The sequence below is a fragment of the Amblyomma maculatum genome, chromosome 4, assembly GCF_055883805.1.
Source record: "Amblyomma maculatum isolate TAMU_Amacu chromosome 4, ASM5588380v1, whole genome shotgun sequence".
NCBI classification, from domain to species: domain Eukaryota; kingdom Metazoa; phylum Arthropoda; class Arachnida; order Ixodida; family Ixodidae; genus Amblyomma; species Amblyomma maculatum.
The window spans coordinates 38,609,724-38,623,923 of record NC_139347.1 but is presented as its reverse complement, the minus strand read 5'-3'; the positions used below and the strand labels follow the sequence as shown (position 1 = coordinate 38,623,923).

Sequence of the window (14,200 nt, the reverse complement as noted above, 5' to 3'; positions counted from 1 at the left end):
GCGCGGTTCGAGAGAGTTCCATACTCCACTTCCGTTCCTAAAACTGTACCTGTCCATATGCTTGCCGGTCTTGGAGTATGCGTCGGTTGTTTGGAATGGCACTTGCAAATCGAACTTGGACAAGGTTGACAGAGTCCAAAAAAAAAAAAAAAAAAAAATTACGGATATTTCATTATTGCTTTCCTTGCGCAACTTCCCCCTCTCGCTCCACCAGGAGCGCCCAACTAAATCTTCCTTCTCTTCACTGCCGTCGTATCAGACTTGATATCATATTTCTGTACAAACTCCCTCATGGCCACATTATGTGCCCTCAGCTCTTAAAGTACATCCCACTGCGCGTTCCGCGAAAGAGCATGAGGGAATTCAGACCATTTCAGGTTTCTCCTCTTCATTCCCACTCCCCTCTGGACAGGATGCAGTGGTTATTTAACTCTTTTTGTCCTCACCTTGACATCTTCCAAAACTCGCTCTGTTCATTTACATTGGATGTTCGTAGCGTTGTATTCTAAATAGTACTTTATAACATATAACTTCCCACTTTCTAGCCTTAATATTGTATTTACTTCACTTTTTGCTTTTTCTCCTGTTCAATGCTGTCTGTATCTTGAACTACTTTTTATCCGTTTCTTACTTATGTTTCAACTTTAAACTTTATATTCGAATCTTACTGTCCCTTGTTCAATTTTACTTCTTTATTGTATTATTCTGTATTTCTAGCCTGTGTTTTAAGTACCATGCACTTGTTACGCCTGGAATGGTTGTTTATTTTATGTATATTTCTATATTACTATAATCAATGTCAGTTATTTGTTGTTGTTTTTTTCTCTTCTATCTACCGTTCTTTTTTTTTTTTTTCTTTCCTGGTGTGCTCAAAAATTCTCTCACTGTGTATATAAGTGATGCTACTCATTGTTTGCTTACTTTCCTTGATACTTTTCGTCTCAGTTTCATTTCATGTATTTTTTATTTTATTTTTTTGTGTTCCCTCTGTGTGTGTAAACATGTTTGTGCTTTTTCATTTTTGTTTCTTTTTTTTATTTGTGCTGCAGCACAATGACCACATGGTTGTTCCTGCGCACATTAAATAAAGGTTGATTGATTATTATTATTATTATTATTATTATTATCATTATTATTATTATTATTATTATTATTATTATTATTATTATTATTATTATTATTATTATTATTATTATTATTATTATTATTATTATTATTATTATTATTATTATTATTATTAAGTTAGAAAAGTTTTGGCGACATTCCCTTACGTAACAATACCATTACACAATTATGCAATGTGGGAAAGCAGACTCAACAAGCTATGAAGTATGCATTTTTTACATTCGGCATTTCAAATCACATTTCCGTTAAAGAAAACTTAAAAATGACTTTTGGTGGTATTTGCTAGCTAGTAATATTTGCTAGCAAGTAATTCAGGTGACTTTATCACTGAAGCCTCAGAGATAAAGGAGAGGTGGCAGGAATGCACAGAAGAACTGTACAAGAAGGACCCGGATGTGCAAACCCAACATAAGACGGTTGTAATTACTGATCTCGAGCCGGGCATCCTGAAGAGTGAAGTTGAATGGGCCTTAGCCAGCCTTGCTAAGGACAAAGCTAGCGGAATTGGTGGCATTCCAGCTGAGTTGCTTCAAAACCTCAACCATGACGACGCTGTTAACATTCTGCATACATTATGTCAGAAGATTTGGACAACCCTGCAGTGGCCACAGGATTGGAGGAGGTCAGTTTACATCCCCATTCCAAAGAAAGGCAGTGCCAAAGATTGTTCCAACTACCGCGCGATCGCGCTTATTTCGCGTGCTAGCAAGGTAATGTTGAAAATCCTCCAAGGTAGGCTGCAGCAGTATGTGCATCGGGAGCTTCCGGACGTGCAAGCTGGGTTTCGCAAGGGCAGAGGAACTAGAGACCAAGTTGCCAACCTTCGCTGGATCATGGAAAAAGCAAGAGAGTTCCAGAAACCCATCTACTTCTGCTTTATTGATTATGCGAAAGCGTTTGACTGCGCAGATCATAGCAGATTGTGGCAAGCTCTCCAAGAGATGGGAGTTTCAATTCACCTCATCTGTCTTCTCAGGAACCTGTATGAAGGGCAAGAGGCCACAGTCAGAACTGGGCATGGTCTTACTGATTGGTTTCCGATTGAGAAAGGAGAGAGACAAGGCTGCATACTGTCGCCCTGCCTATTTAACATATATGCAGAGTGCATCATGAGGAAGGCCGGTCTGGACGAGTCTTCAGCTGGATTGAAGATTGCTGGAAAACGTATCAACAACCTTAGATATGCGGATGATACCACTTTAATGGCAGAAAGTGAAGTGGAACTCAAGGGACTTCTGATGCCCGTACAAGAAGAGTGTGAGAAGTTTGGGCTTAAACTGAACATTAAAAAGACAAAGATCATGGTGTCTTGCCCTATCAAGTCCTGGAGCATCAAGGGACAAGAAGTGGAAGCTGTGACAGATTTTCTCTTCTTGGGCTCCAAGATTACCCCGGGAGAATACTGCAGCCATGAAATTAGGAGGCGCCTGCTTCTGGGAAAGAGATCCATGGCTAGCCTTGACCGCCTAGTAAAGAGCAAAGACATTAGTCTGCCAACCAAGATCCGTATAACTCGTGCTATGGTCTTTCCAATTGTGATGTATGGATGCGAGAGTTGGACTGTGAAGAAGGCTGACCGCCGAAGAATTGACGCGTTTGAATTGTGGTGCTGGCGAAGACTCTTGAGAGTTCCTTGGACTGCCAGAAGATCAAATCAGTCGATACTGTCGACCATAAACCCTGACTGCTCATTGGAGGGTCAAATTCTAAAGTTAAAGCTCAGCTACTTTGGTCACCTGATGAGAAGAGAGGAGTCGCTGGAGAAAGATTTGATGTTAGGAAAGGTTGAGGGTCACCGGAGAAGGGGTAGGCAGCGAACGCGATGGTTAGATGACATCCTCGAGGCGCTGCAGATGAAGTTATGTGATGTTAGGAAGATAGTGAGAGACCGGAAAGCTTGGCGTGATATGGTCCATAGAGTCACGAAGAGTCGGACACGACTGAACGACTGAACTGAACTGACTGAATTCAGGTGACGAATCGCAAGCGATCATTAATGTCCTATAAAGGCAAAACAGAATGGTAGGCTTACCAACTAGGCTGAAGACAAGTAATATTTAATAACATTCGAAAGGAACAACATTTTACAATAGGTAGCGAGGCTTTGGAAGCTGCAAGTAAATGTTTCTATTTAGAGCAGCATTACCAGAGAAATCTGAAAACCCAAAGAGCTCTTCCTTTGTATTCTTTAAGCTTATGCATGAATTCGTGATACAATACTGTCAAGGCTCCGAAAGGAGTGCGAGACACTTTCCCGAATCGAGGCAAGTGGTTGGAACTTTGACACCCAGCGTTAGCCGATTTATGTTCAGCGCCGCGAATGAGAACAGAGACACGAAGTCAATTATGGAAAAAAACACTACACATAATCTCAGGAGTATACACAGGAGAATAGGACGCAGGCATTTACATGCATTTAAGACAACACAGTGGAGGTAACATACATGAAAACTAGCAATTACAAATGCATCAAATTCTCACTATCGATCGAGTTACATGCAACTTGCACAGAGACATTTCAAATTACAGGAGAGGAGTGCCGAGAAAGTTCAGAGTGAAATAGGAAACGGGCTTATTATCCAGCGAGCGCGGCGGCAGTCCACTCACAAAGGCCACGCAGAAGGGGAGCTCTCGAGGGCGATGGTCCTTCCGGAGCCCTGGGCGGTCTTCGGAGTGCGATGCGGAGGTGGCTCGGGGAGCCCGGAGTGCTTGGAGGCAAGAGGCGCACTGCGGGGTGTTTGCCTAACTGGACGGAATTAACACACGACGACAACGCGCACGTACTCGTGTTCCTGCCATGAACGACAAAGCGTACAGAATACACTGACATGTTATCTCAGCCAAACGCTGTGGGGCGAAAGGGACCCTCGACAACATAATTTGGGAGTGGCCACAGTCTCCAGGGATAGGAAAAATATAACACGTAGAGAAGCCTGGGATACCCTGCTGCGAAGCGCGAACCCTGCGATCAAACACCGCAACGTCCATCTGGCGGAAGTGGCCGCAACAAGCCAAGGGCTGCCTGCCAGCCTTTAATCCGCGGGCGCACGACTCCCCGTCTTCCCCGGCACGCGTGCCGGAGGCGGGAAAGAGGACGCCCATTTCCGATGGAAATAAAAGTTGTGCAACCAACCGACCGACCGACCGACCGACCGACCGACCGACCGACCGACACTTCTAGAATACTACATACGTTTAATTGCCATGTTATGAATGCCGTATGGTTGCAAGACTTCGTACTATAAAATGTTTCACCATTTTTCTTATAACTGTCCTATTCAGCCTGCTCATCGTTCTTCTGCCCGCACAAGCCACCATAAGGCCGTTTACCCTCCACCTGCTTGCACCGTCACCCATCTTCACTCCTTCTTTGTTCAAACAGGTCGTGACAGGAACAATCTTACCACAAGTGTCATCCTTCATACAAGCCCGAACCATTTCAAGAAAGCCATAGAGACATTGTTTTATTAACACCAGGTTGTTTGCCCACCCCTCATGTAAAGCCCTCACCCAAGGGCCCTTGAGGTATCCGAAATAAATAAAAATAAAAAAATATGCATGCGTTCTACTTTTGTGATAAATGGCATGCCATCTTGGCAGAGAGACCCCACATATCACATGTGCCACCGTTTGACATATATAGGTACGAATCAAGTCAGCGACTTTTCAAGATAATCCAAGGTTCTAACATTCACTGCATCTTGAAAGTTTAGGCTCTGGATATTTGAATCCTAGTGCGAAGAGTATACGGTGAAACGTTCAAAGACAAAATAACTGTTTTATGAACAGATAGCGCTTCATCAAGTCGTTCATTCACAAACATTGTCGAATGACTGGAGATAAAAATAAGACCAGTTCTGAAGGCTAGGTTGCACACGCCCATGTATATTCATTAACAAGCTTTAAACTATAAGCAAATTGCAAGTCCATAAACACCCTAGAACAGATAACTTACGCGTCTCGTAGCACACAGTAATTCCAATCAATTGCCGGCTGATTAAAATCGCCTAGTAATGCTGCCTTGCTCTTTCATATTTAGCATTGGTATTCCTTGTAAAGGAAAGATCGGAGCTCCGGCTGTACACTGTATATAGCACGGGCAGAGGCATATTATTTTCTATTACTTTTGGGTAGCCTCACCATAATATATTGTAAGGTACCGCGAAAGTCGGACTTGGGGGATCAGGCTTTATTGCAGACCTGAAGCCTTGGTCGCACACTGCAGCCAAACACACTCCGCGATGACGATGGGTATCTACAAGAGGGAGCAGGATGAAGATGAAGCAGCACGTTCAGTCGTGTGGAAGATGAAGCGCCACACAGTGCTCACACTATTTCGCCCGCGCAGTTAAAGCGGCCAGCCTGGCCGCAGTTAGTCCGCAGGATTGCGCCGAATAAAAGGTTTCATACGTGAAACGTGGACAACTTCAGTGCCACGGTAACGACTGTCCGGAGGAGGGTGAACAGGGGAGACGCGATAGTTGACCGGGGAGGTTTTTGCAAGAACTGTGTAAGGACCAATGTAACGGTGCTGTAACTTGTCAGAAAGGCCAGGAGTGCGTAATGGGGTCCAAAGTAACACCTCGTCGCCGGGACGGAACGAAACTTGGCGATGGGTTGCATCATAGCGGCACTTGCGGTCTTCCTGGCTGGCTTCCGTGTTGACGCGAGCAAGCCGGCGAGATTTGGCCACTCGGGAAAGGAACTGGTCAGGAAGAGAGGGTGAGGAACTGGCATGTGTAGAAAGGAAAGAGGCGTCAAGAAAGGTAGCAGGAGAACGGCCGTAAACGAGGAAAAACGGGGTGTAACCTGCGGTCCGCTGTACAGCCGTATTGTAGGCGAACGTAACAAAAGGAAGTATTACGTCCCAGTTTCGGTGGTCCTGGTCGACGTACATAGACAACATGTCAGAAAGCGTGCGGTGGAACCGCTCAGTCAACCCATTGGTCTGGGGGTGATAGCTGGAGGTCAATTTGTGATGTGTGGTTGAGGCCTCAGTAACTTCGGCTACAATCGTCGACAGAAATGTCCGACCACGATCGCTGAGAAGCACTTGAGGGGCCCCATGGCGTAGTACGAGCGATTCCAAAAAGAAGGTCGCGACCTCATGTGCTGAGCCATTAGGCAGAGCAGCGGTCTCAGCGTAGCGTGTTAGGTGGTCGACGGCGGTGACGATCCAGCGATTACCTCGTGCGGACAATGGAAGTGGCCCGTATAAGTCTATGCCAACAACGGCAAAAGGAGTAGCTGGGCAAGGTAGCGGCTGTAGTAGGCCAGCAGGAGGAGAAGTGGGCCGTTTGCGGCTCTGACATGGCAGACAAGAGGCGACGTATTTTGCCACACTTGAGGCGAGGCCTGGCCAGAAGAAACGGCTTTTCACGCGGTGGTAAGTTTTATGAAAGCCTAAGTGACCGGCTGTAGCATCATCGTGGAAAGCCGCCAGGATACGGGTGCGAAGCGCTCTCGGAATAACGGGGACCCAACGGGTGCCTTCAGAGCAATAAATATAACGGGACAGCACGCCGTTGTCAAGTTTGAAATTTTGGAGTTGTCTGCGCATCCTAGCGGTAGGAGGGTGAGAAGCACCGGTGAGAAGGTTGATTAGGGAAAGACAGTAGGGATCGGCTTGCTGGTGTGAAATAATTGCGTAGCGATCTGGAGCAGCGGCAGGAGTAGCACAGGGGATGTTTGGAGCTCTGGACGACATTGCGACGCCGAGGGTGCACGCAGGAAGGCGCGAAGAAGCACTAGGTGGAGATTCTGGGAGCGGGCAGCGGGAAAGAGCATCGGCATCTCGATGTTTGCGACCTGATTTGAATATGACATCAAAGTGGTATTCCTGCAAACGCAGAATCCAACGGCCCAGGCGTCCAGTCAAATTTTTGAGGGTTGATAACCAGCACAGAGCGTGGTGATCGGTAACGATCGTGAAATGGCGGCCGTAGAGGTAGGGGCGAAATTTCTGAACTGCCCAAACGACGGCGAGGCACTCTTGCTCTGTGATAGTGTAGTTGCGTTCCGCTGGTGTTAGAGTTCGACTGGCAAACGCAATTACTTTTTCCCGAGAAGCGGTGTCACGTTGCAGAAGTACGGCGCCGATACCGAGGCCGCTGGCATCGGTGTGGAGAATGGTAGCAGCAGTGTCGTCGAAGTGAGCGAGAACAGGGTCCGAAGTGAGGGCATTCTTTAGGGTTTGGAAAGCTTTTTCGCATTCTTCGGACCAATTGAAAGTAGTACTGTCGGTAAGGAGGCGGTGGAGCGGTGCAGCAATGGTAGCGAAATTGCGAATGAAACGGCGAAAGTACGAAGACAGGCCAAGGAAACTGCGTAGTTCCTTAGTCCGCTGAGGGCGTGCAAAGTTCAAAACTGCAGCAAGCTTGTCAGGGTCGGGTCGAATGCCATCGCGGCTGACGAGGTGGCCCAGGATCTTGATTTCTTTCTTGGCGAAATGACACTTTTTTGTGTTCAGCTGGAGACCGGCGGATGCCAGGCACGTTAATACTTGATCAAGGCGGCATAAATGATCAGAAAAAGTCGCAGAGAAGATAACTATGTCGTCCAGGTAGCACAAGCATGTTTTCCACTTAAGTCCTCTAAGAACAGTGTCAATCATGCGCTCAAACGTAGCGGGGGCATTACAAAGTCCAAAAGGCATGACATTGAATTCGTAAAGCCCATCGGGAGTAGCGAATGCGGTTTTTTCTTTGTCGGCTTCGTGCATCGGTATCTGCCAGTAACCGGAACGCAAATCCAAAGTGGAGAAATATTCGGCGCCCTGAAGACAGTCGAGGGAGTCGTCAATTCGTGGCATAGGGTAAACATCTTTGCGAGTGACTTTGTTAAGTGCGCGGTAATCAACGCAAAAACGCACGGACCCATCCTTTTTTTTGACCAAGACAACCGGAGATGACCAGGGGCTAGCTGAGGGCCGAATAATGTCTCGTCGGAGCATATCATTCACATTATCTTCTATGATTTTGCGTTCTGATAAGGAAACACGGTAAGGGCGGCGCCTAACAATAGAAGTACCTTCTGTAATAATGCGGTGCTGTGCAGAAGACGTTCGGCCGAAGGTCGGAGAAGTGGCATCAAAGGAGGCTTGGTGTTTTCGAAGTAATTCCTGCAAAGCTTGGCGGTGAGTCGCAGGAAGGTCAGGATTGATGGTGCCAAAGAGAACACAGAGAGAGGCATCGGAAGAAGCTGCTGGTGAGGAAGAGGGGGCGGTAAGGGTGGTGAGGGACACCGGATGAATGTCCAGGGCACAAGGAAAACATGTCCCTTTAGTCAGTACAATGGGCTCTGGAGAAGTGTTCGAAGCAGCGACAAGCGCTGTGCCATGCTCAAACCGGACAAGACTTGGTGGTAGCGCGATTCCACGGGTCAGATGGCGATCAGAAGGCACGATTAGCACATCTCCGTTATCAATGTCAGTAGAAGTAAGCGCGACAAGTTGTTCGCATCCAGGGGGAAACACTGAGTTAGTAGCGGCAAGCAGGCGATGACGGGGCACGGGAGGTTCAGAAGACGGATCGCTCTCGTTCATGTAGATGACCCTGTCGCGACACGAAATGCTGGCTGATGCGGCAGACAGAAAATCCCAGCCTAAAATAATGGGGTGAGCGCACGGTGACATCACGGCAAATTGTACGTGGTGGCGGACACCATCAACAAAAACTCGCACAGTACACTTAGCAAAAGGCCGAATTATTGCCCCATTAGCTCCACGGAGTTCGGGTCCATCATAAGGCGTTTTCACTTTTCTTAAGCGGGAGCACAAGTCAGTGTGTATCACAGAAACAGCGGCGCCCGTGTCAACCAAAGCCTCAACAGATAAACCTTCAACCCACACTAAAATAATGGTCCAGGGACGTTCCGGAGGATTTTTGGGATGGCCGAAGAGTGCAGTTTTCCCTCCTAAAACTGCAGTGGTCAGTTTTCCGATAGGCGGGGGGTCGTCAGAGAAGCTTGACGGAGAGGCGAGGTTGAGCGGCGAAAAGGCGAAGGAGAACGGCGTCTTGAAGGCCTGTAACCAGCAGGCGGAGCGGGGCTTTCTGGCGGGGGTGATGAACGTTGCGGATAATCAGGGAATGAACGGGGGTTAGAGCCGGAAAAGCGAGGAGGGTAGTCTGCTTCAAATGTGTCGTAGCCGCGGCGTTCATTCTGGAGCCTGCGACGACAGAAGCGGGAAATATGGCCTCGGTACCCGCAGTAATAACAAACAGGGCGGGTTGGGCGCCAGTTGGGGTAGTATGTCGGCGCCGCGGCAGGTGGTGCCAATGCAGCGACATGAGCAGTGGTAGGCGCCGGTGGCGTAGACGCTCCAACTGCAGGCGGTAAGGTCGTGACCTGGGCGTACGTTGGTACCTGACAGATGGTGGGAGCGACCGATGTTGGGGGCGAATAGGTCATTGAGGCCAGCTCTTCTTTGACAATGCTACGCAGGCCGGCACTTGAAGGATGTGGCTCAGATGCAGGGCGGCACAAATTACCTTGAGCCGAGAGCTCTTCACGAATTAATTCGCGAATAAGTGCACGGAGGTCAGCGTTGGCAGTGAAACCAAATGAAGTGGGATCAGGCTGCAGGCGTATTGACTGTAGTTCGTCAAGGCGTTGACAAGTGGATATGATGGCATCGATTGTGGTAGGGTTCTGCACGGCCAGGGCGTTGTAGGCGAGTGGCCCAATACCTTTAAGGACGTGCCGAACCCGCTCGGCCTCTGGCATTGTGTCATTGATGCGCCGACAAAGTGAAAGTACATCTTCTATATAAGAGGTGTAGGTCTCATTGGGCCGCTGAAGTCGGGCTTCTAGCTTCTTCTTGGCGGACTCCGTCCGAACAGTAGGAGCGCAGAAAATCTGCCGTAACTTTTGTTTAAAGGTAGCCCAGTCCGGAATCGTCGATTCATGATTTAGGAACCACGTTTTGGCCACATCCGTCAAATAAAAGGACACATTAATTAGTTTAAGCGAATCGTCCCACCGGTTGAAAGCACTGACCCGGTCGTAGCTGTCGAGCCAGTCATCAGCGTCGTCGCCTCGGAGACCGGCGAACATCTGCGGGTCGCGCTGACGGCTGCTGACAGTCCAAGTGGCAAGGGGAGCTGGAGTCGAGTTGGTAGAAGCCGAATTAGCGGAGTGGCCCTCTTGAGTCATGACGATGGTGGTCGGGGTCAAACGGCGGCCAGAACGAAGCTCCAGGTGGATGCAGGTGACGAAGCAGCGGGGAAATCAAGGCGCACCTCCACCACGTGTAAGGTACCGCGAAGGTCGGACTTGGGGGATCAGGCTTTATTGCAGACCTGAAGCCTTGGTCGCACACTGCAGCCAAACACACTCCGCGATGACGATGGGTATCTACAAGAGGGAGCAGGATGAAGATGAAGCAGCACGTTCAGTCGTGTGGAAGATGAAGCGCCACACAGTGCTCACAATATGTACACTCTATATCTGTGAATACGACGTGATTATTCACTATTTCAGTTATTTCGGCTGCATAACCAGGCTCATCCTAACGCCTGCGCCGAGACGGTGTCACACTCGGACCGGTGTGCACCTCATCCATGGCGGGACTGAGCAACCAAGCTTCGGTGAAGCAATTTAATCACGCGGTATCACAGCAAGGAGCCTCCGAGAGCGAGCGCCGCAGAGGGTCATGTGACTGTGACGTCACTGATAGCGTTTCAGCTCCGGTGGCTCAAGGTTTAAAAGCGCGAATGGATCACCTTGGGAGTTGCAGAGGTCACGCTATAAAACGACCTTTCGCTTCATCAGACGAACCGCACCATCGATCATTCTCGCTCTCAGTTCCCTCTAACCGATGTATAAGCAGGTGGAGCGATTTCGGTGCCTCTATTCAGCTTTATTAGATGTGTTTATCGTGTTATTTGTTAAGTTGCTACAGTACAGCCACTAGTGGATTACTTCGCAAAAACGTATGTGTACACCGTTTGTCCCTACTTCTTAAATGCGTCTATGAAATACAAATATAGAAATAAGTGACAGCATCTCCGCCGCTATAGCTCAGTGGTAGAGCACTGGTCTCGTAAACCAGGGGTCGTGAGTTCGATCCTCACTGGCGGCAGGCATTTTTTTTACCATTTTTTCGTTGCTCAATTCGGCGAAGAATTGTGCATTCCTAATTGGCCTGATTGGTGAACGAATTCAGACATTGTGCAAGTGCACGAGAACAACACACATAGCGACGACATATGTAGGTGTAACAATTCAGGCCATTCGTGCCACCTCGCTTTGCCGAAATTGAAGTGTATCAGTCTAAGCGTCAAGGCGACGTTTACCAATCACAGTAGTCCCACTCTCCGTAAGTTTAAATATGTTAGGAATTAAGGAGTACCCCGCCGGGGTGGCGCAGTGGTTACAGCGCTCGACTACTGTTCCCAAGGACACGGGATCGAATCCCGGCCTCGGCGGCCGCTTTTCGATGGAGGCGAAAAGCAAGGCGCCCGTGTGCTGTGCGATGTCAGTGCAAGTTGAAGAACCCCAAGTGGTCGAAATTTCCGGAGCCCTCCACTACGGCGTCTCTCATAGCCTGTGTTGCTTTGGGACGTTAAACCCCACAACCCAACCCGAATTAAGGAGCTATACCCCGGCCGCGGCGGCCGCTTTTCGACGGAGGCGAAAAGCAAGGCGCCCGTGTGCTGTGCGATGTCTGCGCACGCTAACGAACCCCAGGTGGTCGAAATTTCTGGAACCTTCCCCTACGGCGTCTCTCATAGCTCGAGTCGCGTTGAGACGTTAAACCCCATAAATAAAACTAAGCCAAAGCAAATATGACGGTATAAAGTCAGTGTTGCAAGCCACAGAGCACAGCAAAGGGGCGTGCAACGGCTGTAGGGACTAATTAACTATCACTGGACAATTTAACTGGAACAAACGCTACCACACAAGGGCTAGTTAACAAACTGGATCCGTGAGCCACCGTCTTAAACCGCAGAAGCAAAAATATTTACGGGGCATCCTGGATGACATAATACAAATATTACAAAGGTTAAATAAACAAATTTGGCAAGCACTCGCAGATTATGACTAGCAGCTTACCGGTATCGCTCAAGAGGAAAGTATACAACAGTTGCATCTTACCTGTACTCACCTACGGGGCTGAAACGTGAAGGCTAACCAAGAGGGTTCTACTTAAGTTGAGGACAACCCAGAGGGCTATGGAACGAAAAATGGGAGGGGTAACATTAACAGATAAGAAGCGTGCAGAGGGGGTCAGAGAAATAACTCAAGTTACCGACATTCTAGTGGAAATTAAGAAGAAGAAATGGACATGGGCAGGACATGTAGTGTGAAGAGAGGATAACCGATGGTCGCTTAGGGTAACAAACTGGATTCCAAGGGAAGGAAAGTGTAGCAGGGGGCGGCTAGAAAGTTAGGTGGGCGGATGAGGCTAAGAAGTTCGCAGGGGTCAAGTGGATGCAGTTAGCACAGAACCGGGTTAAGTGGAGAAATATGGGAGAGGCCTTCGCCCTGCAGTGGGTATAGTCAGGCTGATGATGATGATATTTTAAGCAATAGCATGTATAAGTTGTGGTATTCTGCGTACAAAGTTCTGAGTGAGACTTCGTAGGCAATTAAAGTTGTAATAATGATGTGTATGTATCTACCTGTGCGCCACCTTCTTGAATTAATCAATACGATTGACGAACATTTATTATATCCGAACCTTCCTTGTATTCGCCTGTCTCCACCACCTCGCCAAGAGGGAATTAGTGATTTCACTTTGTTCATTTTGCTTCTTGCAGATGAAAAGTGGCTCCTCCGTGCAAGAACCATATAAAGTGGCAGACTTCAGAAACACGACGCTTTTTTCTTTTTCGTGGCGGTGTGCCTCTTAGTGCTAATGAAATAATGGAATAAAGAAGCAAAACGCCAGACGTCATCCTGTCAAGGAGGACACAGGATAGGCGTTGAGCTCTTTGGGCACTAAATGCGAGAAAATAAAGCGATGTTAGAAAAATCCACTGCAGTGAATAAGGGGCGGCTGGAGCATCGTTCCTCACCAGAACACATACGTTTGCACAGAGACTAATCCAGGTATACTATGCACTGCAGGACATACCTCTTGAAGGGGTCAAGGGGCATTAACCCCTTGAAAACATTGACAGCTAGGTAGAGAAAGATGGAGGTGCGAGACGCGAAGTGTAGGAGGCATGCGCGCCACAGGCAGACCTCATTGAACTGATCGCGGCCGCAACTAGCGCCCTTCGTGTTGCATCCAACGCCGGTTAGCGCGCCAGCATTCATCGAATGCACCGTTCGATCACCGCAATCTCCGCCATCGAGTGAGTACCGCCAGCAAATCCGAGGCAAGGCTGCATTCACTGATGCCTAAGGTTGATACCGTGCATACAAACCAGGCAGAGAGGGAAAAAGCGATCTTGAGAGGGAGAGCGATGCGGAGCATACGTATCGGGCCAGGCTAGCGGATGCAGGAGAACGGGTGAAGCAGCGACGATGGAGTGTGACTAGAGCAGAAGCGAGCAGCGCTGCACAGCTATGTCGCTTCGCAAAGTAAGTGCCTGCTTCTTCGGCTCCGTGAAGGGCGCGCTCCTCGGCGAAAGGACTTTGCCGCCGCGGCCCGGGACAGGAGTTGCGCTCGCGTCCGCAGCTCGTGAGGGGGGTGGTTTTTCTGCCCGGTGATGGATGAGCCGAGCGAAGCGGGCTCTGAATGCTCAACGAGCGGAAGCCGACGCTCACAATAAGAAGCCATTGTGGAGACGCCCCCCTCTTTTTCCTCCTCCTTCTCAGCTTTTTCCGCGGCAACTCGTCGCCGCCGCCGCCGCCGCCACGCCTTGACTCGTGTTTTCTTCGTGCCGTCCTGCCTCTCTTTCTTCTCTCTCTTTAATAATTTTATTTTTGTTTTCAGCTGAAATGAGAAATGAGTGTAGCGCGCGCTTTTTTTTTTTTTTTTTCACATTCTTAGCTCTCAACATTTTACATTTCTTGTCATTCCTGGTTCATTGTTGCCGCAGCAAGCGTAAGCGCACACAAGGTCCCCAACGCACTGTCTCACGGGGAAGGAGAGAGCCCAGGAGAGAGAAACGCACGGAGGAGA

At 48.7% G+C, this 14,200-nt stretch overlaps 1 non-coding gene across 1 annotated transcript; it reads left to right on the top strand.

Moving 5' to 3' along the window:
* Positions 1–11,134: 11,134 nt before the first annotated feature.
* Positions 11,135–11,206, top strand: TRNAT-CGU (transfer RNA threonine (anticodon CGU)). The gene has a single exon. It is a non-coding gene; the product is annotated as a tRNA-Thr (tRNA).
* The last annotated feature ends 2,994 nt before the right edge of the window (positions 11,207–14,200 follow it).